Genomic DNA, 25173 nt, shown 5'->3' on the forward strand with positions numbered 1-25173 from the left:
TTCTGTTTGGGATGTGCTAGGGTATAGATCTGCTAGCTAAATCAGCAGTATTATGTTGTTCACCCATATCTTTGTGTTATACCTGCCAAGCTCTGATTATGGTGTTCTGTGGAGTGTGTAGTGTCTGTTTATTTTTTTTCCCCTGATGATTAATATCTAGATAAGCAGATACATGAATTATTTGATTTCTGTAAGCAGAAGGGACAAAGCTGTTCCTTTGTCTGGATGGGAGTGGAAGAGGTACAAGTGTGTAAAAGTCCTCCTCTTTCCAATTTTATGCAACTTACACAAGCTCAGACAAATACCTGACTGGTTATAGAGGAGAAGAGGCTCTCAAATCTGATTTCTCTCTCCTCTGAGTTTTCAGGGAAATTGTGCTTCTCTTAGTTTTCTGATTGACTGTGCACTTGACTGAATAGATGGAAGTATTACAGAAGGTAATTTACATTCATAGGTCTATGGAAGAAAGTATTGTTTCTTCTTTTAAACTTCTAACAAAGCACTGTTGATAGAGGATACTGAGTAGACCTCGCAGTATAGTTGTACAGTCTTCACCCTGAAGCTGCCTCAAACTCTGACAGGAAGCTTGCCCAAACTGCAGTCTTATCCATAAACACAACCTCCCATTGAAGTAAGCAGCATCCAAAACAGTTACAGGAAAGTGAAGGCACTGATCTAACTCTCTGAATTTGAGTTCAAATGAGGTACCAATGCACCTACCTCTTCTTGCTGTTTTTGTTTGTTTTCTAAAGGAGAAGCAAAAGATTCATTCCAATTACATTGCCTTGTATAAGTTGCAAGTTTTAGATACTTCCCAGATTTACACAAATTAGTTACAGAACTATTTCTTCTGGATGCTTTAAACACCTTCATTAAAAGAGCAAGTTACTTTCCTGGCAAAGGGGTTCTGTCAGAGACAGAACAAATTGAGGCTGAGGCAGGTTAGGGGAAAGAATACTCTAACTGTGCCCTTCCATTTCCATCAGTATAAATGTGTCAAAACAAAGGACACATCCAAGAATATTTCTGTCCCTTCAAAGAGACAGAATTACAACCAAATTCTTTCATGATTTTTGTTTTATATTTGACCAGACTTTTGAGTTAGGTAATGGAAATGTAATCCTTTGCTGCTGCAAACAGTTTTGCAAGACCAACAACTTAGAAGTTCCCCTGCTCAAATTTGAAGGAAAATAAAAGAGATATTTAACATTTTTTGTTCTTCTAAGAGAACATTCCCAAATGCTCTGGCTAGGCCCCTTCAAGGCAAAGCTAAACTTCTAGTTCAAGAATGGTATTTACCAGGACCTATAGTACAGTGTTTCCATCAAGGTAGCAGACTTGGGCTATTAGAAGGGTGCATAACTCAATCTGACAAGGTTAACATTTAACACTTAGCAAACCAACACTTAAATTCCCATCTTGACCTGATTCTTTAGATGTCTAGAAACACGCAGGCCATGTTTGGTCTGTGGTTCCTCATGACTCACAGCTTTTGCAGGAACTGTGGGGGGGGTGTGGGGTGGATCTTTGCAAACACACAAGGATTTTATGATGCTGAGTTTGCACACCGCCTGTGAATGGGGATAAATCTTTTCCCACAACCCTTCTGTCAATAACAGAACTGCTTGGAATGAGTTTGGTGTGGGCTACTGCGTCTATAGCATGACTGTACTTGCTGCGTGTGAGTATTGTACCCGTATGTGATACTGTCCTGAGTACATCCATACAGCACAGAAGGTTAGTTTTGTGTTCTGTCACCACTGGATCAAGATCATCTAAGTATTTTTCTACTCTTTCCTCCCTCCCTCCCTCTCTCCCCCCCCCAGGAATCTTTCTTATGTTCACTTATTTAAAGAGACAAATCACTAGTGACATGGGGAACTTTTGATTGCAAGATTCTTTCATTGCTAGACTTCTTTCAGCAGTCCTTCTAACTGGTCTGAGACAGACAGGATTTGGCTTTAACAGATCCTCTTCCTGCAGTTCATACTGAAGAATTATCATATTAAACATGTTGAAAGGTAGCTAAGCGCTTTCACAATGCATTCTTCCCTCTGGCACACAAAGAACATTAAATAAAATGAGGCTACTTGAATGTTGTCCTAAAAATTTCTGCTATAGATTTCCATACTGTGGAATATCCTGTGCCTAGCTGAGTGTCCCCTCTCAATTCCTGACAGGCCCTGGCACCAAGGAAGAAGAATTCTTGAAGAGGAAATAAGAGACAGTAAATGGTTGCCTGAACAGAGGGAGGGAAATCCTCCTTGACAGAGTGTGCTAGAGTGTATCCAAAGGAAATGCTGGAATCTCCCCTCTCAAGGGACTTAAAAAACGAAGTACTAGAAAATGTATTGCAGGGAACAATACAGCATTGGCAGGAAAATGGGATGGATGATCTAATTATTTTCCATCTTTAACTTGTCTAAGTCTATGAATAATCCAAATCTTGCTAGCTGCTCTTTTTCTTAGTAATTTCCAAAATATGATTGGAAATTACTTCTTTTAAAAGAAATAATAACTGCTGTAATCCCTCAGTCCTGAGACTCAGCAAGTTCTGAACTTTCCTGTAACCTGTTCTTTCCAAGATTGTGACAAGCTAGGAGCAGAGCTAAGCTCAGGCAAGTATGAAAATAATTGCAGCTGGTTTCTACAGTGTATGTCTGCAGTGTTTTGAGGCTGTTCACCTATAAGGTTTAGGTGGGTTTTTTTTGCTTGTGTGAAAAGCTTTCAACTTCCCCATCCCTTATTCCTACAGTCCAACTACAGCAAAAACTTACATATGGTTTCTATATGACTCTTGGTTTTACTTGAAATGTTTTATTGTGGCTTTCTCCCCAAACATGAGCATGTGTACCTACACATCTATACACTTGCATAAATAGAAAGATTTGCTTTAACAAATCAAAGATGAAATCTCACCAGATACTTTGTTCTGTCCCCAGTGTGAAAGGTATAACATAAAAGATTCACTTGAAGTACAGTCTCTCCACTGACTGAGTTAGCCGTAGCTGCAATGAATCAGCCTCACAGCACACATGAGCAGATCAGGTAGACAGTGTGAGTGTTTCTTGTGGTTTAGTAGCAAGATTGTAAATTCTTTAGGAAGGAATTTGTGTAACTCTGCCCTTGAGTTCAATGAATATTGACAAACAGTTTTCACCATGGCATTACTTCACAAAGAGTAATCAGTTTATCATCCTAACTCCTCTGCTAAGGAGTGTCTCAGTGTGCTTTCACAAACAGGAATGCGGGCGCACAAATAAGACTCAGACTTTTCTAAGGAGTGGGTGGCCGGACTCCTGTTCAGTGGCAGTACTCAGATATGTGCCTGAATAATGTGGGTACAAATCATGCATCCAAGCCTTGCATTGAAATGTAGACCTTCTTACCACACATGCTAACTCAAATGCAGAAACATTTTGTTTAATAACTTATTCAGTAAGATAGTGCAGTCTGAAAGCAGAATGTCAGTGTTAACTGTCATTCAGAAATAGGAAGAAACCAAACCTACCTAAGTATCTACCTGTAAAGAATGACTCTCTTTGAAATCCATGATACTGCAATGACTTGTCTGTGATAGACTTCCAAGGCTGCAATTAATGCTGAGGGCCAGTTTGCTTTCATTAAATTCATAAAACCACTAATCCCTTTGTGGATCTATTATGGGGAACTTGAGTTAGTCATCACAATGAAAAATAAACTTTTTCAACTGTCCATGCTCAAATTCATGAAGTAATTTGAGAAAACAAACATTCATTTAGCTCCTGCTCCAGTGAAACTATTATGATGTACTCAAAACAGGAGCATTCAGCACTAACACAGTATGTTCTTAATCAAGACAAGTTTGCTGTGAGCCAGGGGTCACAAAAAATGGAACGGGAAGCTTGCAGCTCTCCTTGTGAGCTTGGGTCAACCTGTTCTGCAGTTTTGTATGTTGCAGCAACACTTAAATGCAAAATCAGTCAGATTCTACTTCGCCTGTACACTTCTGTCCCATATGCAATTAGCTCTTTGTGACTTAATCATTTTGTATATTCACACCTTTTCAAATAATGTTGTTTTACATAGATGTAGCTGGGGAAAAATGTTTCTAGGACAAGGATGGCTAAACTAAGGAATAGTTGATAAAAATGTGAAACAAAAAAAGTGCTAGTTCATCTTTTTAGACTCAGAAAAGTCACCCCTGAAGGAGCTTAACAGAGGAAATAAAATCGCTGAGTTGGTCCCAACTCAGTTTAACGTCTGTCTAAATCACAGAACCTTTCCTAACAATCTTGGCTCTAATTTTTGCTTGGCTGTTCGAATAGCTCTTTGGGTTTGGGGAAATTCTTCTTTTGAATTGGAAATATTTTCAGCCTTCTAAAAAAATTCCTACAGCTTCAGTGCAGCTAAAGTTTAACTACCCTGAATCACTCCAGTAAGAGGAACACTTTTCTGTTTCTTCTCTACCTCCACAAAATGTAAAATCTGCTCCTAGCTGCTATAAGAGGAAAATCGGTTTGCTGTTGGTTTGTGGGTTTGGTTGTTTGGGGGTTTTGTTTGTTTTGTTTTCCAAGTTGTTATTATTTTGAGTAATACAACTCTAAATTTAGGCATCTGATTGGAGTAAGAAGTCTTCTTTTTGGTTTTCTTTTTTCTTTTTCTTTTTCTTTTTCTTTTTCTTTTTCTTTTTCTTTTTCTTTTTCTTTTTCTTTTTCTTTTTCTTTTTCTTTTTCTTTTTCTTTTTCTTTTTCTTTTTCTTTTTCTTTTTCTTTTTCCTCTTTCTCTTTCTCTTTCTCTTTCTCTTTCTCTTTCTCTTTCTCTTTCTCTTTCTCTTTCCCTTTTCCTTTTCCTTTTCCTTTTCCTTTTCCTTTTCCTTTTCCTTTTCCTTTTCCTTTTCCTTTTCCTTTTCCTTTTCCTTTTCCTTTTCCTTTTCCTTTTCCTTTTCCTTCTTTCCTTTTCCTTTTCCTTTTTTTCCTTTTCCTTTTCCTTTTTTCATTTTCCTTTTTTTCCTTTTCCTTTTCCTTTTTTCCTTTTCCTTTTCCTTTTCCTTTTCCTTTTCCTTTTCCTTTTCCTTTTCCTTTTCCTTTTCCTTTTCCTTTTCCTTCTTTCCTTTTCCTTTTCCTTTTTTCCTTTTCCTTTTCCTTTTTTCATTTTCCTTTTTTTCCTTTTCCTTTTCCTTTTTTTCCTTTTCCTTTTCCTTTTCTTTTTCCTTTTCCTTTTCTTTTTCCTTTTCCTTTTCTTTTTCCTTTTCCTTTTCCTTTTTCCTTTTCCTTTTCCTTTTCCTTTTCCTTTTCCTTTTCCTTTTCCTTTTCCTTTTCCTTTTCCTTTTCCTTTTCCTTTTCCTTTTCCTTTTCCTTTTCCTTTTCCGCTAGCCTAATTCTACAAAGTGGGGAAGTGGAATTCTACAGCCTGGTTCAAGCTGTGTGCTTCAATCTCTAAGCATTTTCACAGTCATATATTTCCTCCCTGCTCATGCAAACCCGCAAATTTCCTACCAAGGCTGTGATTTCAAGTTCACTGAGCTGAGAGACTTTATTTGGATATAGGTAAAGCCCTTTAAAAATTTATTTACCCTGAAGAAAGTGTATAATCTTCCTTAAAATGTGCCTATGATTACTAAAACAAGGGGCTTGTTATGTACACATATAAAATATTTAATAGAAAGGAACTCGTTCTCCAGCTTTGGAAAAAGACTGCACAGAGAAACTTTGCCAGATGACACCAGATCATTAAGTGCTTTATGAGAAATGTCTTGGCCTATTCTAGTTACTGATGAAACTTGCTTTCCAGTTCAGTGAGGCCAAAATTTCACAGTTGGATGATGCCCTAGAGATATCAAGAACACTAAGAAAAATTTCCCATCACCTCTGATTAATTACCCAGAGTAACAAGTGTTCCCCTGGGCAACTCTGTCTCAGCTATAGATAAGCACTGCTATGTGAATTTTAATGAAGTGCAAACTCTGCAACTAGCAGGATAAATTTATCATTACAACCATTTCACTTTGTTGTCACTGCTATACAAGATATGTACTATATAATATATATACAATAAATACTGAGCCAGCAGTGTGCTCAGGTGGCCAAGAAGGACAACAGCATGCTGACCTGGCTCACCAATAGCGGGAGTAGGGAAGTGATTGTGTCCCTGTACTTGGCACTGGTGAGGCCACACCTCAAATAATGGGTTCAGTTTTGGGCCCCTCACTAGAAGGACATCTTGGTGCTGGAGTTTGCTCAGGCAAGGACAACAAATCTGGTTAAGGGTCTAGAGAACAGGTCTTTTGAGGAATAGCTGAGGAACTGGGATTGCCTAGTCCGGAGTAGAGGCACCTGAGAGGAGACCTTGTTGCTCTCTCTGACTCTCTGAAAGAAGGCTGTAGTGGGGTAGGAGTCAATCTCTTCCCCCTAGTATCAAGTGATAGAATCAGAGGAAATGGTCTGAAATCGTGCTAGGGGACATTTAGATTGGATATTGGGAAAAATTTCTCTAATGGAAAAGTGGTCATGCACTGGAATAGGTTGCCCAGGGAGGTGGTGGAGTCACTGTCCCTGGAGATGTTCAAGAAATGTGTGGACATGGCAAGTCAGGACAAGGGTTGTGCTAAGTAAGCTTAATATTTACTGGTGGTGGATGTGAAACAAGTCATCCAATTGTACAAGAAAAGGACATGCATAAAACCTGATCATTCTCCATTATAAAAGTTGAAACAGCCTAAATTCTCTCAGGTATTAATATCCAGTCTGTGCCTACAGTGATCCCATAAGCTCAGGAAAAAAATGATCATGTTTTTCCACAGTCAGTGTGGAAAGAGTTCTCAGAGAATGTTAGTTCACTACTTTGCAAAGAACTCAAACTTTTAGCACCATGTGTTCCTGTTGGCAGCCTGGTAGCATAAAGCTAGAATAATAATCATTGCTCTCTAATACTGTAGAGTCAAGGTTTACTGAATCAAGTGTATTTTAGGGTAGGGAGGATAAAAGGAGCAAAGGAACATCCTCAAAGGGCTTTAATAGAAATTAATTTCCTCTATCATTTATTTGGAGAGGAATTCAGGGAACTATATTGGCAAGAGGGTGGAAGGTACCCATAAAAGAGAAAAATATGTTAAAATCTTCATTCTGTAGCACACATACTGCTTTTTCTTTTCTTTTGGTTGGGATAGTTAAATATTTTCTCTGACATTGGTAAATACTTTAAATGTGTTAACCAGTAGGAAGCTGGTAATAGAAAGTCTAAAAAAATAATAATAAAGGTACTCTTTTGTTACTGTAATTCTGATACAACATGTAATTAACTCAGGAATATCATGGCCACATCTGGTTAGAACATTGGAAATGATTCATAAATTCAGATCTTTGGGTAGATTAGTTTCATAGTTTCATAGTTTCATAGTTTCATTCAGGGTTGGAAGGGACCACAAGGATCATCTAGTTCCAACCCCCCTGCCATGGGCAGGGACACCCCACACTAGATCAGGCTGGACAGAGCCTCATCCAGCCTGCTCTTAAACACCCCCAGGGACGGGGCCTCGACCACCTCCCTGGACAACCCATTCCAGGGTTTCACCACTCTCATGGTGAAGAACCTCCTCCTCACATCCAGCCTGAATCTCCCCACCTCCAGCTTCATTCCATTCCCCCTAGTCCTATCACTACCTGAGATCCTGAGAAGTCCTTCCCCTGCCTTCCTGTAGGCCCCCTTCAGATACTGGAAGGCGACAATTAGGTCACCTCGGAGCCTTCTCTTCTGCAGACTGTACAGCCCCAACTCCTTCAGTCTGTCCTCATAGGAGAGGTGCTCCAGCCCTCTGGACACGTTCCAGCACCTCCACATCCCTCTTGTAATAGGGGCTCCAGAACTGGACACAGTACTCCAGGTGGGGTCTCACCAGGGCTGAGTAGAGGGGGAGGATCACCTCCCTCGACCTGCTAGCCACACTTCTCCTGATGCAGCCCAGGATCTGATTGGCTTTGCGGGCTGCAAGTGCACACTGAGAGCTCATGTTGAGCTTTTTGTCCACCAGCACCCCCAAGTCTCTCTCCTCAGGGCTATCCTCCAGCCAGTCACTGCCTAGCCTGTATTTGTGCCTGGGATTGCCTCGACCCAGATGCAGGACCCTGCACTTGCTCTTATTGAACTTCATGAGGTTGGCCTGTGCCCACCTCTCCAGCCTGTCAAGGTCCCTCTGGATGGCCTCCCTTCCCTCCAGCGTGTCTGCTGCACCACACAGCTTGGTGTCATCAGCAAACTTGCTGAGGGTGCACTCAATGCCACTGTCCATGTCCCCCACAAAGATGTTGAATAAGATAGGTCCCAGGACTGATCCCTGAGGGACTCCACTTGTCCCTGGCCTCCACTGGGACATGGAGCCATTGACAGCCACTCTTTGGGTGCGGCCATCAAGCCAGTTCCTTATCCATCTAGTGGTCCACCAATCAAACCCATGTGTCACCAGTTTGGAGACCAGGATGTGGTGTGGGACAGTGTGGAAGGCTTTGCTCAGGTCCAGGTAAACGACATCAGTTGCTCGCCCCTCATCTATTAATTTTGTCACCTGCTCATAGAAGGCCACCAGGTTGGTCAGGCAGGATTTGCCCTTGGCAAAGCCATGCTGACTGTTCCCAATCACCTCTTCACTATTCTTTTGAGCGAGTAGTGACTCCAGGAGGATCTGTTCCATGATCTTTCCAGGCACAGAGGTGAGACTGACTGGCCTGTAGTTCCCTGGTTCCTCCTTCTTGCCCTTTTTGAAGATGGGGGCAATGTTTCCCCTTTTCCAGTCTGTGGGGACTTCACCAGACTGCCAGGACTTTTGAAATATAATAGAGAGGGGTTTAGCAACCTCATCTGCCAGTTCTCTCAGCACCCGTGGGTGTAACCCGTCGGGTCCCATGGACTTGAACACTTTCAGGTTCTTCAGATGATCACGAACCTGATCTGCACTTACAATGGGCAGTTCTTCCTCCCTGTCCCTGGCTTTGACTTCCATAGCATCAGGAGTGTGGCTAGAGGCCCTTGCAGTGAAGACTGAGGTAAAGAAGTTATTAAGTACCTCAGCCTTTTCCTCATCACAGGTGACCATGTCACCATTTTCTTTTCTGAGGGGGCCCACACCTTCCCTAGTCTTCTTCTTCCCATTAATATACCTGTAAAAGTTCTTAGTATTCCCTTTAATCTCCCTGGCTAGATTCAACTCAAACTCTGCTTTGGCTTTCCTGACCAGGACTCTTGCTGCTCGGGCAGCTTCCTTGTATTCCCCCTGTTCTACCTGTCCTTCCCTCCACTTCCTGTAGAGTTTCCTTTTAAGTAATAGTGTGTCCAGTAGCTCCTTGCCCATCCAGGCAGGCCTCCTAGCATTCTTACCTGCTTTTCTCTTTGTTGGTACACAGAGCTCCTGGACACAGAGGAGGTGGTCCTTGAATACTGACCAGCTGTCCTGGGTCCCTCTTCCCTCCAGGGCTTTGTCCCATGACACTTTGGCTAGGATAAAAGTCCTTCTTCATTTGGTTAAAAGAAACCATTGGCTTTCCTAGCATACCTTGCCACTTATATGCTCATAACAGAAGGGAAAAAAACCCCAACAAAATAAGATATTTTTTTAAACTATGCAACTTAAAACTCATTTGGGTTATATTTTTGGCTTGCTGCTTCATGTTTTTCAGTGTCTTCCTCACTCCATTCCACTCCCAAGCTGAAGAACTGCTTTTCTTCAAACTGATGTGGAGGCTGTATGTGTTTTGAACCTTTTTTGTGTGTGTGCTGTTTGTGCAGAATATGAGTTTGAGAGAGCTGGAATAACAGAGACACTGTCTCTATTATTTCATAATCCTCCAAGAAGTCCTCAGTGAGGAGGGAAGCATATTTTTTCTCATTTTATAGACAGGAAAACAAAGAAGTGGAGAAGCTACATAATTATAAAACCAGACAGATGATCCCTAATAGTTGAGGTTAAAAGAGAGAATAGGGTGCTGGTTTGTTGTTTGGGGATGTGTGTGTTTGTTTAAAAACCTCCCAGAACTACTACTGAGTTTGTGCTGGGAAAAGATCTGATGATTCACAAGCGTCTCTTGAGCTGCCAGTCTTTTCACTTTGCTTGTTGTGCATGTTGTGCTGCCCATCACATGTTGTTAATTATAACATCCTATAAATCTAATGTTAGAAGGCTAGCAGTGAGACCTGGTGCCTGCACAGGCCAATGGACACTCTAGGAACAAAATAATTCTTCAAGAGCTTTTTCCTGGATGAGGTTCTATGAATCTGGCATTGTCATGAACTGATATTTCTATTAAGAAAAATACTATTGGATGCCTTTAAACAAATAAGGTCCTGGCTCTATGCAACGGTTGTGGTTTCAGACACCCTATCAAAAGTACTATGATGGGAAGCTATCATTTAATAAATCAAAATAGCTTGCTTGGTAGTAAATATTTTTCTTAGAAACCACAATATTCTCTTTCATATGGATTGTATGACTTCCCAGTTCCTGCATTTCTTGACATTACTGGCCTAACAGAGGAACGTGGGAAATAACTCGGCATGGTGAAATCATTCAGTTCAGTTGTGCCTATGCTGTGGGTAGAACAACTTAAAAATGTGTGACTTCAGGTGGAGTTGATCAAATTCTTCCCTTTTTCACAGCCACAGCTTGGCTGAACTGCACAGTGCTACCTTGTTGAGACGAGGAAAACACACAGTTTTGACCAGACGACCTTGATTTTGTTTCATCTTTATATTGTCCAAAGGGATGAGCGATACTTCCATCTGACAGGCAAGAAATGATTTCCCATACTGCATGGAAGCTGAGCATTAAAAAAAACCCACAAAACAAGCTGTAAAAAATTCCACACATCATTGCTATTGACTCTGCATTTTGTGTTGGCTGCTCTTCAGATTGCCTCCACTTACATCGATAAACCTGCCTGTGTAGTTAAAAGTGAAAAGAAAGCCAATAGTAAAAAAAAAGCAGTTTGAAGGGATGAAACACACAAAGCTTTACCTTCTGCTGTCTGTGACAGCAGCTTAAATCCACTTTGGGTCTAGACAAAAGTCTTGTAAAGACATGCACATAAATAACATCTATAAGAAACACACTGCTGCCTTTACCCAGATTTATTCTCATGTATAGAATGACTTGCTGCTATGAAATATCAACTTGACTGGGCCCTATCTATTGACATTCCCAAAGGCTGTAAGTTGTTCCAAAACATTTAGTGACACTTTGCTAAAAACAGAGATATTTGCTTGCATGGTTGCATGTATTTGTATATGAAATCATACAAAAGTGTCACTTAAAGAATATAAGCAATAAATACTTCTGTAAATAATACTACTCAGGTCCTTCAAGCCTTCTAATGTCTGCTAAGAAAGTCATAAATAGTACAAAATTCTGAAGATTCAGCTGGTTTTACTGGGATCCCTTTCATAACACTCTTCTCATGCAAAGCATTCTCCCATTTATTTGTTCCACAACTATTCAGTGTTCCACTGCAAGAATTTTTGTGTTCTTGGGTGAGAGATTCTTTTTAGAATGAAGTGCAATGTGGGTACAAATATATTTGTATAGCTTCAATGGGTTTTTGGCTCTACTTGCTAGCAGGAATATGGTTTTGATTATCCTTACAACTCCTGATCCAACCCGCTTTGGGAAAGTTGAGATATATCACTTTTTACTATCCACATGACATACTGTGCACTCTAGCTGAGATCCAAGGTACTGTACAGTGGACTTCAATCAAAAGAGAAACTGTTGCAACAAACCTTGATTGGAAGCTGAAATGTAACTTGAGGAATATTAATAACAGAAAGGTATTGAAAACAGAGTTCTGGTTTTAGGCAAACAGTTCCTCAGTGGTTCAAAATTATAGTTTAGGAGACAGATAGGACAAAAATTGCTGAAAGTACACAGGAAATATTATGAATCCTTGGAAAAAAAGAGTAAATTGGAGTAATGTTTGTTTAACAGGAAGGCTTTAAATTACCTCAAAGAATTATGTGCCACGTTGGTTACTGCTTTGTAATAAAATTCCATTGCTTTGAAAGCAAATGTGGAGCCTGAGGCAGCTAATAGATATACCAAGAGTATACCTATCCCCTAGCTGATCTTCCCCTGCACCTATCTCTGGTTTTGCTTTGTTTTCCTTTTCCTCGTCTCCCATGGTTGTTATATAACCTGCTGAAATCTGATCTAAACCAAGTGTTTACACTAGCCATGTTTTTCTGTTACAGTTGTGCATGTCTAGAAGACTTTTTTACTTTATTTGTTTGTAACAGGGGAGAAAAGGAAGCTACAAAGCAAAACTGCAGCTTTCAGGTTCATGTCAATACACTGTGAAAGGATCATGTTAATATACTGCAGCTTCTTTCAGGTTCATGTTAATACACTGTGAAAGGTTCATGTTAATACACTGCAGCTTCTTTCAGGTGTGAAAGGTTCATGGTAATACACTGCAGCTTCTTTCAGGTTCATGTTAATAATACACTGTGAAAGGTTCATGTTAATACACTGCAGCTTATTCCAGGTTCATGTTAATACACTGTGAAAGGTTCATGCTAACATACTGCAGCTTATTCCAGGCTCATGTTAATATACTGTGAAAGGTTCATGCTAACATACTGCAGCTTATTCCAGGTTCATATCAATATACTGTGAAAGGTGTGCAATTGTCTTGGTTTAAAGAGAGGACAGAAATCATTTTACTCCCCAAAGGAGTAAAATAAAGACACTCTCATTGGAGAATTATATTCAAAAATATACAGGAAAATACAGAATGCAGGAATCCTTAACACCTAATACATATAGAGGATACATGATGAACCCCCCCAGCAAAACCTTCCCCCAACCAGACTAAACCACAAACCCCAGTGTTCCTTTTCTCCCTCACCCCGCATTGCCTCCCTTGCCTAAAGGCCTAACCAGGCCAAGATTATGCAGCCAAATTAGTCAGGCCTCTGAAGGCCACAGAGACCTACTGCCCATTGTTACCAGAGACGGAACTCCCTCCAGGGGGCCGAAAGGAGGGAAAAAGGAGCAAGAGTTGGCCTTGCTGCCAACGTACAAAGAGATAGCAGTTATGGGGTTGAATACCAAAAATTACTATTTTCCAGTCAATTTACAAAGAGCTAGCAGAGTTATGGTATTGAATACCAAAAACTACAATTTCCCGCCCATCTCTGGGCCTCCCTGGGCCTCCCAGAGGACTGAACTCCATGTTTTTTTCTGAAAGGCCTCAAACTACCCCAGCCATTCTATTAGGGCAATGGACAGAAAACTGACAGTGTCTTGGTTAGTGATACACTGGGAAAGGAGAGGATACATTCAACTGTGAAAAGCTAGCAAATGTGAAATGCTTGAGTTTTGCAGTGAATTGCTTCCCCACGTCTTGATGGCTCAGCAGCTGCTCTCAGAGCCACCGACTTCCTTTTTATCCTTTTAATACAATTCTGCAACTAAGTGGTTTCCCACCTGCAGCCATGTACTGTAACATGCTGTGACTACACCAGGTCTGCACTGTGTGAAGTTCTGCCCTTGAGGAGAAGCAAGGCACTGTTAACCAGTGACAGGTAGGCTCTCATAAATGCAATTTTCCATGCTGTGCAAGTAGTACTTATGAAATAACCTACTGTGCTGCATGCCCATCCCACTAAGTGAAAACTTATCTCAGTTTGTGTCTGAAAAGCAGTTGATGTCCTTGGCAAAGCCTTCCACTCATGGAATCATACCCTTACATATTCTGGCTTTGTGCATGAAGTTCTGGCTTGGGGCTTGTATTTTTGTGGTGTTTCTATCCCACCTGAAAAGTTAGGATTTTTGACATGCTGCTTTGCAATGCCAATAATTTTCCCCAGGAGATGAATCTTTGACAGACTTGTTGATTGCATTGCTTCAGCATTAGATGTTTTCATTAATTATGCTCCTTCTCCTTAATGACTTTAGCTCTTAATGCCAGTGCAGCAAAAATACCGTCTCTGACATATCCATAATGGTTGTACAGTAGTCTTTTAACAGGCTCTGAATCCAGGCTGTTGCCTCTACCGTGGTGCTATTCCCTCTATGAGGAAAAAGGAGCTGACACTTGCAATTGTTTCCCAAACTCAGTTCAGTGTGGTCATCTTAAATATATATTAATAAATGGGGCCTGAATCTTGCTGCCTGTTAGCAAAAGGATTATTTCTCACCTCCTCCACATCAACCAATGCTCTACGTATAATGTTCTGCCCAGAACTGTTTTTACTGGCAGGGAAAAGAGGGTGGGAGGGCATCTTTTGTAATTCTTTAAACAATTGAATTGTTAGGAAGAAAATTACCTCAGCTTAATAGAAGAGTAGTTCACTGTACTGGTTCTGATATCCAGACTCAACATCCAGTAATGAAGAGATCATAACAGTGCTGAGTATCAAATTTGAAGGATTCTGACAAGCTGTGTTTTCTTTCTTTCTAGAAAGAGAAGGAAAGCAAGTAGGAATGTTAATACTCTTCAAAATATGCAGGAGAGCAGAGATATTTCTTTTTTAACTGTACTTGAATAAATAAGCCACATAAAGTTTATTTTATTTTCTTCTTTTAACATTTTTTTGACATAGTCAATTGTTAGCACATTAAATAAACATGAAACAGCGCAGGGAAATTGTTTAAAGCTGTTGCTCAGGTTACAAACACACCTTGAAGGGCTCACATTTTGTTTCATCTTTATGAGTAATATTGTCTGCACTCTCACATTGTGCTTCTGTGTAGCTCTAGAATTCACAGTAAACTGTGATTCTTTATTTTCTCTCTGGACTACTTTGTCTATTAGGATCTCTAGTTCTGTTTGCACAGAGCTAATTTTTATCTCCTTAATGGCAGCCAGTTTAAAGCTTGTTCGGAGTTTTGAACAAACAAAAGCTGGGAAAGTGAGAGAGGAAATGGAAACCTTTCACTGTACAGTGAAAACTCTTTGGTTTATCATAAAATATCAAATTGCATCAACCAAAGCCGAAAATCTAAGTAGTTTTCCCCCTGCTTCATAAATGAGCAAGTCAACAGCTCTGAAATGTGCACTCCTCTCCCATGAAAATATTTTTCCACTCTGCCTTTTCCAAAAAAGCAAAAGTTCAGAGCAAAACTACCACACTCTAGAAAAGAACAAATTTGCCATGACACTTAAACAAAGACATGAGTCAGTGTATTCAACTTTCTTGAGGGAGGAAGAAGTTATATTTGCTGTTGAGGCAAGGTTTGCAGTAAAGAAGTTATTTTAATAGTTTTATATCTATTGTTATACCTGTTTATCCACATAGATGCACAGTTAAAGTTGTAACTGATGCCTTTGTGTAACTGATACATATATTACATATAATGAAGGTCTGCACCTTTCCTCCTCAGAAAGCAAAATACTAACATCCTCATTTAGCAAATGGAGAAATGCAATCATGGACATTAAGACACTTAGTTCATATTATTTACTTTATGATTCTTGTGGCAGTATGGAAACCTCAGCTGATCCTTTTTGCACTAAAGAGTGCTACTGTTTTGTTTTTCATGGGAATGCTGCAGGCAAGATGAGTAGCATGTATGCTGAGGACAGAGACAAAATGAGATGGCACTGTACTTTTGTGGGTAAACCAATTTATGTCTGGAATAAGAAGCATATTATTTTGTGCCCTCTTAAATGTGAGGTGTAGAACACAAAATATTAAGCAGCTGAACTGCTCCATGTAGTTTTTAAAGCTGTCTAGGAAACTTGGAACACCATTTCCATTTATTTGGAACAAGTGGCTGACTCATCTGTCTGCCTTGAAAAACCTCTGCTTCTGTTGCTGACTGAAACAAAATGGATATTCTGAAAGCAATTCCTCTTGTACAACAGGAAAGAAGTGCTGCTGAAAGTCACAGAGATGCTGTGGATATTGAGTCTGCCTATCCCTGAATGTATGGTCTAACAGCATTATGTGGAAGGGTGCAAACTTCTGTTAGGTACTGTAGTAGCAAAAGTCTTGCTCTTTGTGGAAAGAAATTTGGGGTAGCTAGATCAAAGGCCTGCTCTAGGTTTGGACTATTGACATGGAATGTCACATTCAGTATGATGGAGCCAATATCAGAATATCCTTGAGCATGGAGAAAGCTGACATCTGCAACTATGTCCAACAGCCTAGACACATCACTAGGATTCAGTTTCCCCTTATTAATTTGTTCCTTCCATTTTTTTTAACAAATACAGCTTAGACATCAGTGGTGTATTTTTTATAGTTGCCTTGCTCTTTCTGTTGCTTCTGTAAGACAGTGTGGGAAAGGACCTTACAATGTAGTTACCTGGAGTCATAAATTCTCTTTAGCCATATTAAAAGCCTGTTATTTCACAGGGGAACACCAAGAGGATGTAATGTAACTAATGCAAAAGGCTTTTTTCAATGTAAAGGTTTGTATTTTTCATCTATCTCTCTTAGAGCCCTTAACCAATTGTGCCACTGAATTTAATGTTGGGTATGAACAAGATTGTAGGAAATAAAAGCACAAGGTCTGTGGGAAGTACATCAATAGTAATGGAGAGTACCAGAGTTAGTTTTGTCAGATGCAGGCATATCACACTGGTGACAATGGCTCAAAGCACCTGGCAACGAGAGAGAGGAATGTGCATTATATGACCTTCTGGGAATGTGCATTATAGGAACCATGGTTTTGATAACCTCTGGGATAAGGACAAAAGTGAACTCTGCTTGATAGACAAACTCATTGAATTTTCAATCATCATGAGGTAGACTTATTATAAGAGTAATTAAAGAAGCCATACTAGGATATATCTTGTTGTTGAGTAGTAGGGAGCAATTAGGTGGAAGTGCCTCGGTAGAAAGAGGGCAGCTGATTCATAATAGGGTGGTTGTAGGTACACTTGCTGGCTATGTGCAAATGAGGGTGAGAAGGGGATTGCTTCCCTCTCTCTCTGGAGCCCAAGCATAGTGCTCACCTGTGTGCTACTTCATTTACCTGCATAGACAACACAGGCAGTAATACCATGTGTGTTCTGGAACTGCCACAACTGCAGGTCAGTCAGATTTGGTACCAAGCACTGTAGTATCACATAGGGCAATATGTATTCCCCCTGGCCTGTGCTTCCACCGCCCACATTATATAAGTGAGCAGGAAAAAGACTCTTAACAGAGGTTAGGAAAACTGTGTAATTGATACCATTGGTGGTAGGTGGAACAGGGGAGACTGTGGGTCCAAGAGAGCCAAGTATTTTAAGCATCTGTTATAGGCCTGTGCCAGATGCAAGATACCAGACAAGATGTGCCATTTGTCTGTTCTTGAATGGAATTTCCTATGTCCCTAATACCAAGCAAACTCTGTTTATTTATAATGTAACTACCTCTGGTTTTGTAGAGATGTTACACTGCATATTTCATCTTTTCACTCTCACAATGACATTTGAACACTTTCAAAGTGATTTTTTTTTCAGCTGTGTAAATTCCCTCAGGCTTGGAGTGTGTTTTGCTTTGTCATGGGTGAATCTGTAAAGGCTGGAAAACGTCTCTGTTTAGGGAGGCTGAGTTGTGTGGTTTCCAGAAGTACAGTTTCCTTTGACATTGGTGTGTGTTAAGAATGAGGCCCAAGGTCTTACAAGATCTGTGTCAGCAGGCAGTTTTCAAATTACTATTTTCATGAGCACAAAGAGAATGATTTGGGAAATGCTGACTCTCCTCTCCTGAAAGAGGATTTTTAATTCTACACTGCCCCCTCCTCCCTGCCCCCCAACTTCTACATGATTATACTTTATAACTGATTCCAATAATTTCCCAAAGAAATAAGCAGGAATTTCTAAGCTCCCCCCCCCCCAATATGCAATATGTCAATTCAAAACTACAGCTCTTTGGTGGAAATACAAGCATTAGTTAGGAAAAGAAACATCTCTCACTTCTTGATGTGCATCTCTGGGCAAAATTAGACAGAAGCATAACCTTTTCTGAGTAACCATATCTCATAATGAGACTGATTATATGAGAGTTGAGTATCTGACCTTTTATGTCTCCATGCTACCTTGTTAACACCAGACACAAGCTCCAAACCACACTTAAAACCACGTGGAAAAGCTAGTGCTAGGGTATCTGATTTCCTAGAAGGAAATCTCAACAGCTTCACAGTAGAAGACCTTGGCTCCACAGTAAGCTAATTGTGCAGAAAGGTCAATCTTTATTAATGCTGGTGCCCTTTCCTGCCAGTGCTGGAATGCCCATTTGCTTTGCTTCAAAAGCAGATCAGGCTGGACTGTCAAACTTACTGGGTTTCATGGGTCCCTTCTGACACCTCTACTCCAGAGTCACATCTCGTCCTTTACCAGCAGGCTGTTGCCTTGTTACTCTCCAAACTAAGGCCTTTTTTTGAACTGTTGCTAGCTTTTGAGTTCTGAGAAGATGCCACCCAAGACAGACTTCATGACCTGGACCCTCAGCAGACCCCAAATTTTCCACAGAAATGCCCTGACATCTTTCAACACATTAAAAATAGACGAGAGAACTAAAGAGAATTAAAAATAAACAACCACAGATCTGCAGGATGGAAAAAGTGAAAAGTTGTCATTACAAATTTGCTGACAGAAACATGAGGGCCCACAAATTTGCTAATCATAATTTAAGCTCTCCAGTGACGTTCTAACATTTTAGGTCTCAAGGTACATTACTGCATGAGCAATTAACTGAATAAAGCTCAGCCCTTTCTGCTTCAGCTTTTCTGTTTGCAGAGCTGAGGCTACAATATTTGACTGGGCTACTGCTCTCAAGTCCAGCTTGTGACTAGACTTGTTATTAGAGTAATTACTGCAGCAGATGTCAGAGTCAAGTGAAAGCATTCTCATTCAACAATTAAAGTACAAACCACAGTCATCCCTTTCCTTGTGCTCTTACAGATATAGATCCAGGAGAACAGAAAACAAATGTTCACACTTGCTACTAGCTATAGGGCTCTGTTAAGGGAGTATTTTTCCCTGCTCCCTTCTCCCCCCACCCCCACTCCCCAAAAAAGGTTTTTTTCCAGTACACTTAGCTGTTTCTAGCTGTAGCAAGAAAAGCTACAGCTGCATTTTTTGGCTTATATAGCTTGAGCCCAATCCTCAGCAACAGCTTAGTCTGAGCTGTTTTACAAAACTATTGTTCTGTAAACATTTTCATTCAAAAGTTGTCATGTGCTATCTGTCCTCCCCTCAAACACACTAGTGACTGGGTGCTTTATCTTCCTATTACCAGACTGATCAGATTTTGACTTGGGAGGTTGTCTGAAACCTAGGGACAGAGGTCAGACATCACACTTAATGAAAGCTGGACTCTGACATGGAGTCCTGTGATGTATGGCCTCACAAGATGATGCTAAGTGACACAGACAGCAGAACCTTGAGGAGCAGTTGAATGGATATGGTCAGCTTGGAGAGGAATTTTTCAGTTATCTTTGGGCTTATGGCTTTGGAAACTGTCTTTAAATGGTCCCTGCACAAACAGAGCACAAAATACAGGATCCAGGCTGGGGTTTTTGCATGCATTCATGCAAATCTGCAGGCAATTCCTTGCTCTATGTTCAGGATCATCTCTAATGTAGCTAAATCGTGCAGCCTAGAGAGGCTGCTGCAAGGAGGCTGCTGCTTTCACAGGGGTAAAGTCCAGCCAAGAATAGCATGTGTTTCCTCCTCTGCATCTAGCACAACTGCAGCTAAGTGATTGCTTATGCTCAGAGATGAATGAAAGATTCAATGAGAGCACGAATCTTCACTGACGCGACCAGTGCTTCTTGATCGCTACACAAAATGGGGCTGTCTTGCCCAAACGTGCCTGGCTCTCTAAGCATAATGGAGACAGCACAGTGTTTGGATAGCTGCTGTTTTTCCTGAAGAGCAGGGAGAGTGTGCCTGTGTGAGGGCACATTCACAAGAGTTTTAGCCCAGAAAGAAATAGGTACATCTGGAAAGAGCATAACCCAGGTTGCCAGACTCTGGCATTGCTACTAGAAATAATAATTCCTCAGTACCAAAATGTGGCTGTCTGGTTTGCCCACAAGTATCCAGGTATTTTTTCCTGGCAGGCATGGGTACTGGCAATAATTTGGCATACTGATTCCTGCCCCAACTAGTGTCTATTCTTTCTTTGCTGAAGATGGAAGGATATGCCTGTGGTTAAATCACTGGCCTAGGAATTAGGCAAAGTGGGTTCCACTGAAATTTTAGTCTGCATCTTTGGCCAGGTCACTTAAGCAAGAATTTTGTCAAGTACTTTGGACCCACAAACAGGAGCAGATCTTTCAAAAGCTCTCTGCTTCCACTGAGGCAGTGTTCAGACAACCAAAGAATCTTTTCAGAAAATTTGGCTGTGTCATTGTGAGAGCTGCTGGGTGCTGAGCACTCCAGAAAATCTGGTTCTCATTGAGGTGCCCTGATGGGAACCCAGATCTCCAACTAGCCCCCGTCATGGCAGGAAGGCATTTGAGAATCTGGGCAGGAGCAAGGTCTTGAAATGCTACACCAGCAACTCTCTCCCTGCCTCACTTCTTTAAAATGTGAGTAATGGTGCCAGGGTGCTGGTAAGGATAAATTTGCTAATCTACTGTACAGGATGTCCTCAGATGGTTCTGCAGCTAGAAGAGGCAGGTGGAGATTTTGTAGTATTGTATCTTTCCAGACATACCAATCACCTGTGTAAGCAAGAATGTGTTAAAGGGACTGGAGCAGGAGTCAGCTTTGCTCTATTACAAGAGTTTAGGTTCAGGAGGTGCTGCTCTTTGTCTTACAAAAGAGATCATGAGTAAAGGCTCTGCCATGCTAGAGGATGTAACAAATAGATCAAACCCACTCACCTTAAAAAGCTTTTGTGCTCAACAAAGCAGAGCAGGGAGAAAATATTGGCAAGAAATGATAAAGCTGTACCATTCAGCTGCCTGCCTTCTGAACTCCCTGCCTGTTCATTACTATAGATTTACAATTTTCTCTCCTCACATGATACTTCTTTTTTCACATCCCACAAAAGCATTTGATACTTTTGAGGGAGCTTTGGGGTTTCAGAATTTCAGCTTTACCAGACTGCTTACTTTTCTTATACTAGATATGCAAATACAGTAATATGTTTTGCAGTGAAGTTTGTGGGGCTTTTTTCATTGTTGGTTTGGGGTTTCTTTAAGATTTTCTTTTTAAACTTATGGTGGCCTCAATTTTGCCTCTAAATGGGGAAATCTGAAAGGTCCTGAACCTCCTGTGGTGCATGTTGGAGCAGTCTTCCTTCTCTTTCTGAGCAGCCTCCCCGCACAGGATGTGAGGTTTTCTTTCCAGCTGAGAGTGGAGCTCCCCCTTCTGCCCTTCCCCCACCCTCCCTCACCCCTATTTTTGGCCTTCCAGGACTGTCTACATCTGTGCAAGTTAATGCTACTCAGATCCTTCTCAAAGGGGCACTGAAGGCTGGCATGCAGAAGCAATGCCCCTAGGCTGTATCTCTGAAAACCAAGAAACCTCAAATGCATTGTGTTTCCATAAATGCTCCTCAGATGACTAGGCTATGGAGAGTTTCTGCTCTCCTCAACCCTTGCCTCTCAGTTGGGAATGGGAGGCACAGGCTTTAAATCAATTTTCTGGCTGCCTGTGGGCAGAAATGGTGTTAATGTCAGAGCAGGCTGGAACCGCAGAGCCACAGCATGAGGCAGGAGGTGGTAAATCAAAGTGAGGGGCCCCTCACCACAGTTGCCCAGGCCCTGCCTGCTGTCACCACCCCACCAGGCCATGGCACCTTCCTTCAGGGCTGGCGTGGGCTCAAGCTGTGACTCTTACTGGCAGGTAATGGCCTTCAAGCAGGACAGAGCCCCAAGGGTGTCCTGTGGCTGAGGGAGTGCGGTGTGGCCTCCTCAGCAGGCTGTGCTGGGTGCAGGTGCCCAACAGCCACTTCTGTTACAGCCTTTGAAATAAAAATGGGGGGGTGGTTGTTCTTGTTGATTGGTTTGCTTGTTGTAAAGTAAAACACAGGAACTAAATTGTGACTAAAATGAATCTGCTGACAAAAACTCCTGCTATGATATGGCAAGAGGAAACAGCCTCACACTGTGCCAGGGGAGATTTAGGTTGGGTATTATTTTTTGGGGTGTTATTAGATTGGAACAGGCTGCCCCGGAAAGTGGTGGAGTCACCTAGATACGGGATTTAGGGATGTGTTTTAGTGGTGGACTGGGCAGTGATAGGTTAACTATTGGTGTCAATTTTAAGGATCTTTTCCAACCTAAATGACTCTCTGGTGGTGGAGGCCCCATCCCTGGAGACATTCATGGTCAAATTTGGTGGGTCCCTGAGCAACCTGATCTGGTTAAAGATGACTCCTCTCACTGCGGGGGGGGGTTGGACAAGATGAGGGTCCCTTCCAACCTGATGCATTCTATGATTCTACCTTGCCAGCTTTTGGGTATCTCATACCACATTTCCTATTTTTTTGATGTCTCAATGATGTATAAGCAGTTGAGCAAGCAATCTTTGTCATCTTTGGTGGCAGAGAGGGAGGAGCTGGGAAGGAAGGGTTGTTGTGCCCCAAGCTGAGGTTTGTGGTGCAGAGTGCCCCTGGAAAGCACCAAGTTCCTTATTCATTCAGCTTTAGATTTGGTAGGAGTTGAACTCCTAGTCTCATGGATGTGGTTGTTATTTTGAAGGATAAGGCTGGATGTTGTGAGCATCAATCAAGCTAAAATTCCAGCTCTCAAAATGTGCTTGATTAATGGAGCACTGAAAATTTAATATGTTTCTGTTCACTTATTTTTTAAATACTTGTTTTCATGAGTTAAACAGTTAATGGACAGTTGAAAGCATGTGTAGCAGAGAAAATGTCTCTGAGCAGTCACAAATTGAATGTTTTGCTTGTTTCACAGTCCTTTTGTGTTGTGTTCATGAGAGCATTCAGCATATAAGTGACAGATGTGAAGCTGAAAATAGGGTGTTTCAAAAGAATCATAGGAAGTATTACTTGCAAGTGAATTCTGATCTTAGTGAATAAGCACAGGTTTTGTGCTTGAAATTTGAATCTAAGAGCACAAGCTCTATGAGGAGAGGCTGAGGGAGCTGGGGCTGCTTAGCCTGGAGAAGAGCAGGCTCAGGGCTGACCTTATTACTCTGTACAATTACCTGAAGGGAGGTTGTAGACAGGCAGAGGTTGGTCTCTTCTCCCAGGCAACCAGTACCAGAACAAGAGGACACAGTCTCAGGCTGCACCAGGGGAGGTTTAGGCTGGAGGTTAGGAGGAAGTTTTACACAGAGAGAGTGATTGCCCATTGGGATGGGCTGCCTGGGGAGGTGGTGGAGTCACTATCACTGGAGGTGTTCAGGAGGAGACTTGATAGGGTGCTTGGTTGAATGGTTTAATTGGTTGGGTGGTGTTGGATGATAGGTTGGACACGATCTTGAAGGTCTTTTCCAACCTGGTTCTGTTCTATTCTATTCTATTCTATTCTATTCTATTCTATTCTATTCTGTTCTGTTCTGTTCTGTTCTGTTCTACCCTGCTTGTGGAACAGACATACACCACAAGAATTGCATGCCAAAACTGGCTTGGATTTTAGACACTGACTTGCAACTTGTTGCTTAAGAATAATCTAAAACCAAAAAGCATTGCAGGTGATATTACAAAAGACAGGTGAGGTGAGTGGATTTCCTTGAAACTACCACTTACAAAATTATCAGATGCCTTTTATTGTTACAAAACGAAACAACAAGCAAACAAACCAAAAACCCCACCACCACTGCTGCAAATGAACCTTTAATCAAGAATCAGACACAGAGTTTTCTTTATTTCCAGGGCAGCATGAGCAATATTTTTAACTGAGGCTATTAATGCAAGCTTAGGGAGTAATCCAAAAATGTTCTCTGACGTAACAAGTTTTGCCTTGATCTTTGAAAGATAATAATAGTCTGTAGGAGTTCCTAAGCGTAAGAACTAAGCAAACACCCTTGCAGTGGCAGCTTGGACTGTACTGCATAGACCTCCTCAACTCAGCTATGCTGGTTGGAACGGGAGGAGAGCTGAAATTCCTGGCAACAGGCACAAAACTACTTCACTTTCTTCTGTGGTAAGACAGAAACTGCTGCCATTTCTGCCCCTATATGCATATGCAGCATATATTAGTTGGGAGGTCTTGCTGCCCAGACTTGCATGTAACTTTTGTGCACAGTAGGAATTCAGTTCACTATGAACACCTTCATCCTTCACTGGAGCATATTTTCGGAGTTATTCATCTGGAAGGATGGGATAGGCTGGGATAGGATCCTTTCAGTTGCTGCCTTGTTAATTCCTGTAGGGAATTACTGCTTAATAACTAGGGAGGGTAGCTCCTGTGAACTGACACTCAGCTTGTGAATTCTGCATTGAAGTACCAAGTCTTGGCAGGTCATCTAGAGCAGCATGTCACAAATTACATACCCAACAAGTATTCCAGCCTCAGAATGCATTCAATTGCAGATGTTTTTGAAAGCACAGATGGATTTTGCTAAGCTCTGTCGACCCTCAGCACAAGTCTCTCCATTCATTGGAAGGCTTGCACTATGAGAGCTCTGTTTTTTCACTCTGACTTAACCAGAACTTGGGTTTGGCCCTTTAAAATCCTTCTCCCTATCAACTCAGCAGCCACAGGCGCAGTTTATTACTGCAAAGAAATCTAAGAATCAGTTTTGGCCAGCATTGTCTTGGAAAGTTCATTTTATTAACATGGGTTTGGGTTTATGTCAAAAACGCTTTGACAAGCACTGACATTTTTGGAACCAGTAAAGCACAAGAGACATGCTCCTAAAGGCCTAAGCCTTGCATTTTTCTGCAGCAAACAATGTGATGTGCTACTATGGTAAATTCAATTCAAGCCACTGACTGAAAGGAAATAAGTACTGAGTGTTGTTTTTTTCCCCCCTTCATTTTCTAAAGCACCTTTTGAGTGAATGCTAGTGCTTGTGGGATGCACTTGCTTAAGGACTCCTCACTGACTTGCCTTTTATCTACAGAGCAGGTGACAGAGATATCAATGCTGGCATCAAACTCCTCACAACCCTGCTTTTATTGCTCAGCTTTCACCTAAATCAACTACCTCTTGGCTTTTTGCTGAGATTTGCCAGCATGGGTCCAGCTGTGTGCTTCCTGTTAATGTCCCTCAGCTGAAAGCTGGACTGAGAGCACCTAATTCATTTACAAAGAAATACTGGGAAATAGATGGACTTTTTTTTTTGTTTT

General features: G+C 41.3%; 1 protein-coding gene across 1 annotated transcript in view; it reads right to left on the reverse strand.

The window, feature by feature from the left end:
- COL8A1 (collagen type VIII alpha 1 chain) overlaps positions 1 to 25173 on the reverse strand; it is a 99384-nt gene that overhangs the window by 68852 nt on the left and 5359 nt on the right. Inside the window, exon 2 of the mRNA XM_068160664.1 lies at positions 14290 to 14419. The gene's annotated coding sequence lies outside the window, so the exon portion shown is untranslated. The remainder of the gene's footprint in view (positions 1 to 14289; positions 14420 to 25173) is intronic.

Source organism: Melanerpes formicivorus, unplaced genomic scaffold (assembly GCF_026170545.1).
Source record: "Melanerpes formicivorus ecotype bairdi unplaced genomic scaffold, bMelFor1.0.p_v2 SCAF_51, whole genome shotgun sequence".
Lineage (NCBI taxonomy): Eukaryota > Metazoa > Chordata > Aves > Piciformes > Picidae > Melanerpes > Melanerpes formicivorus.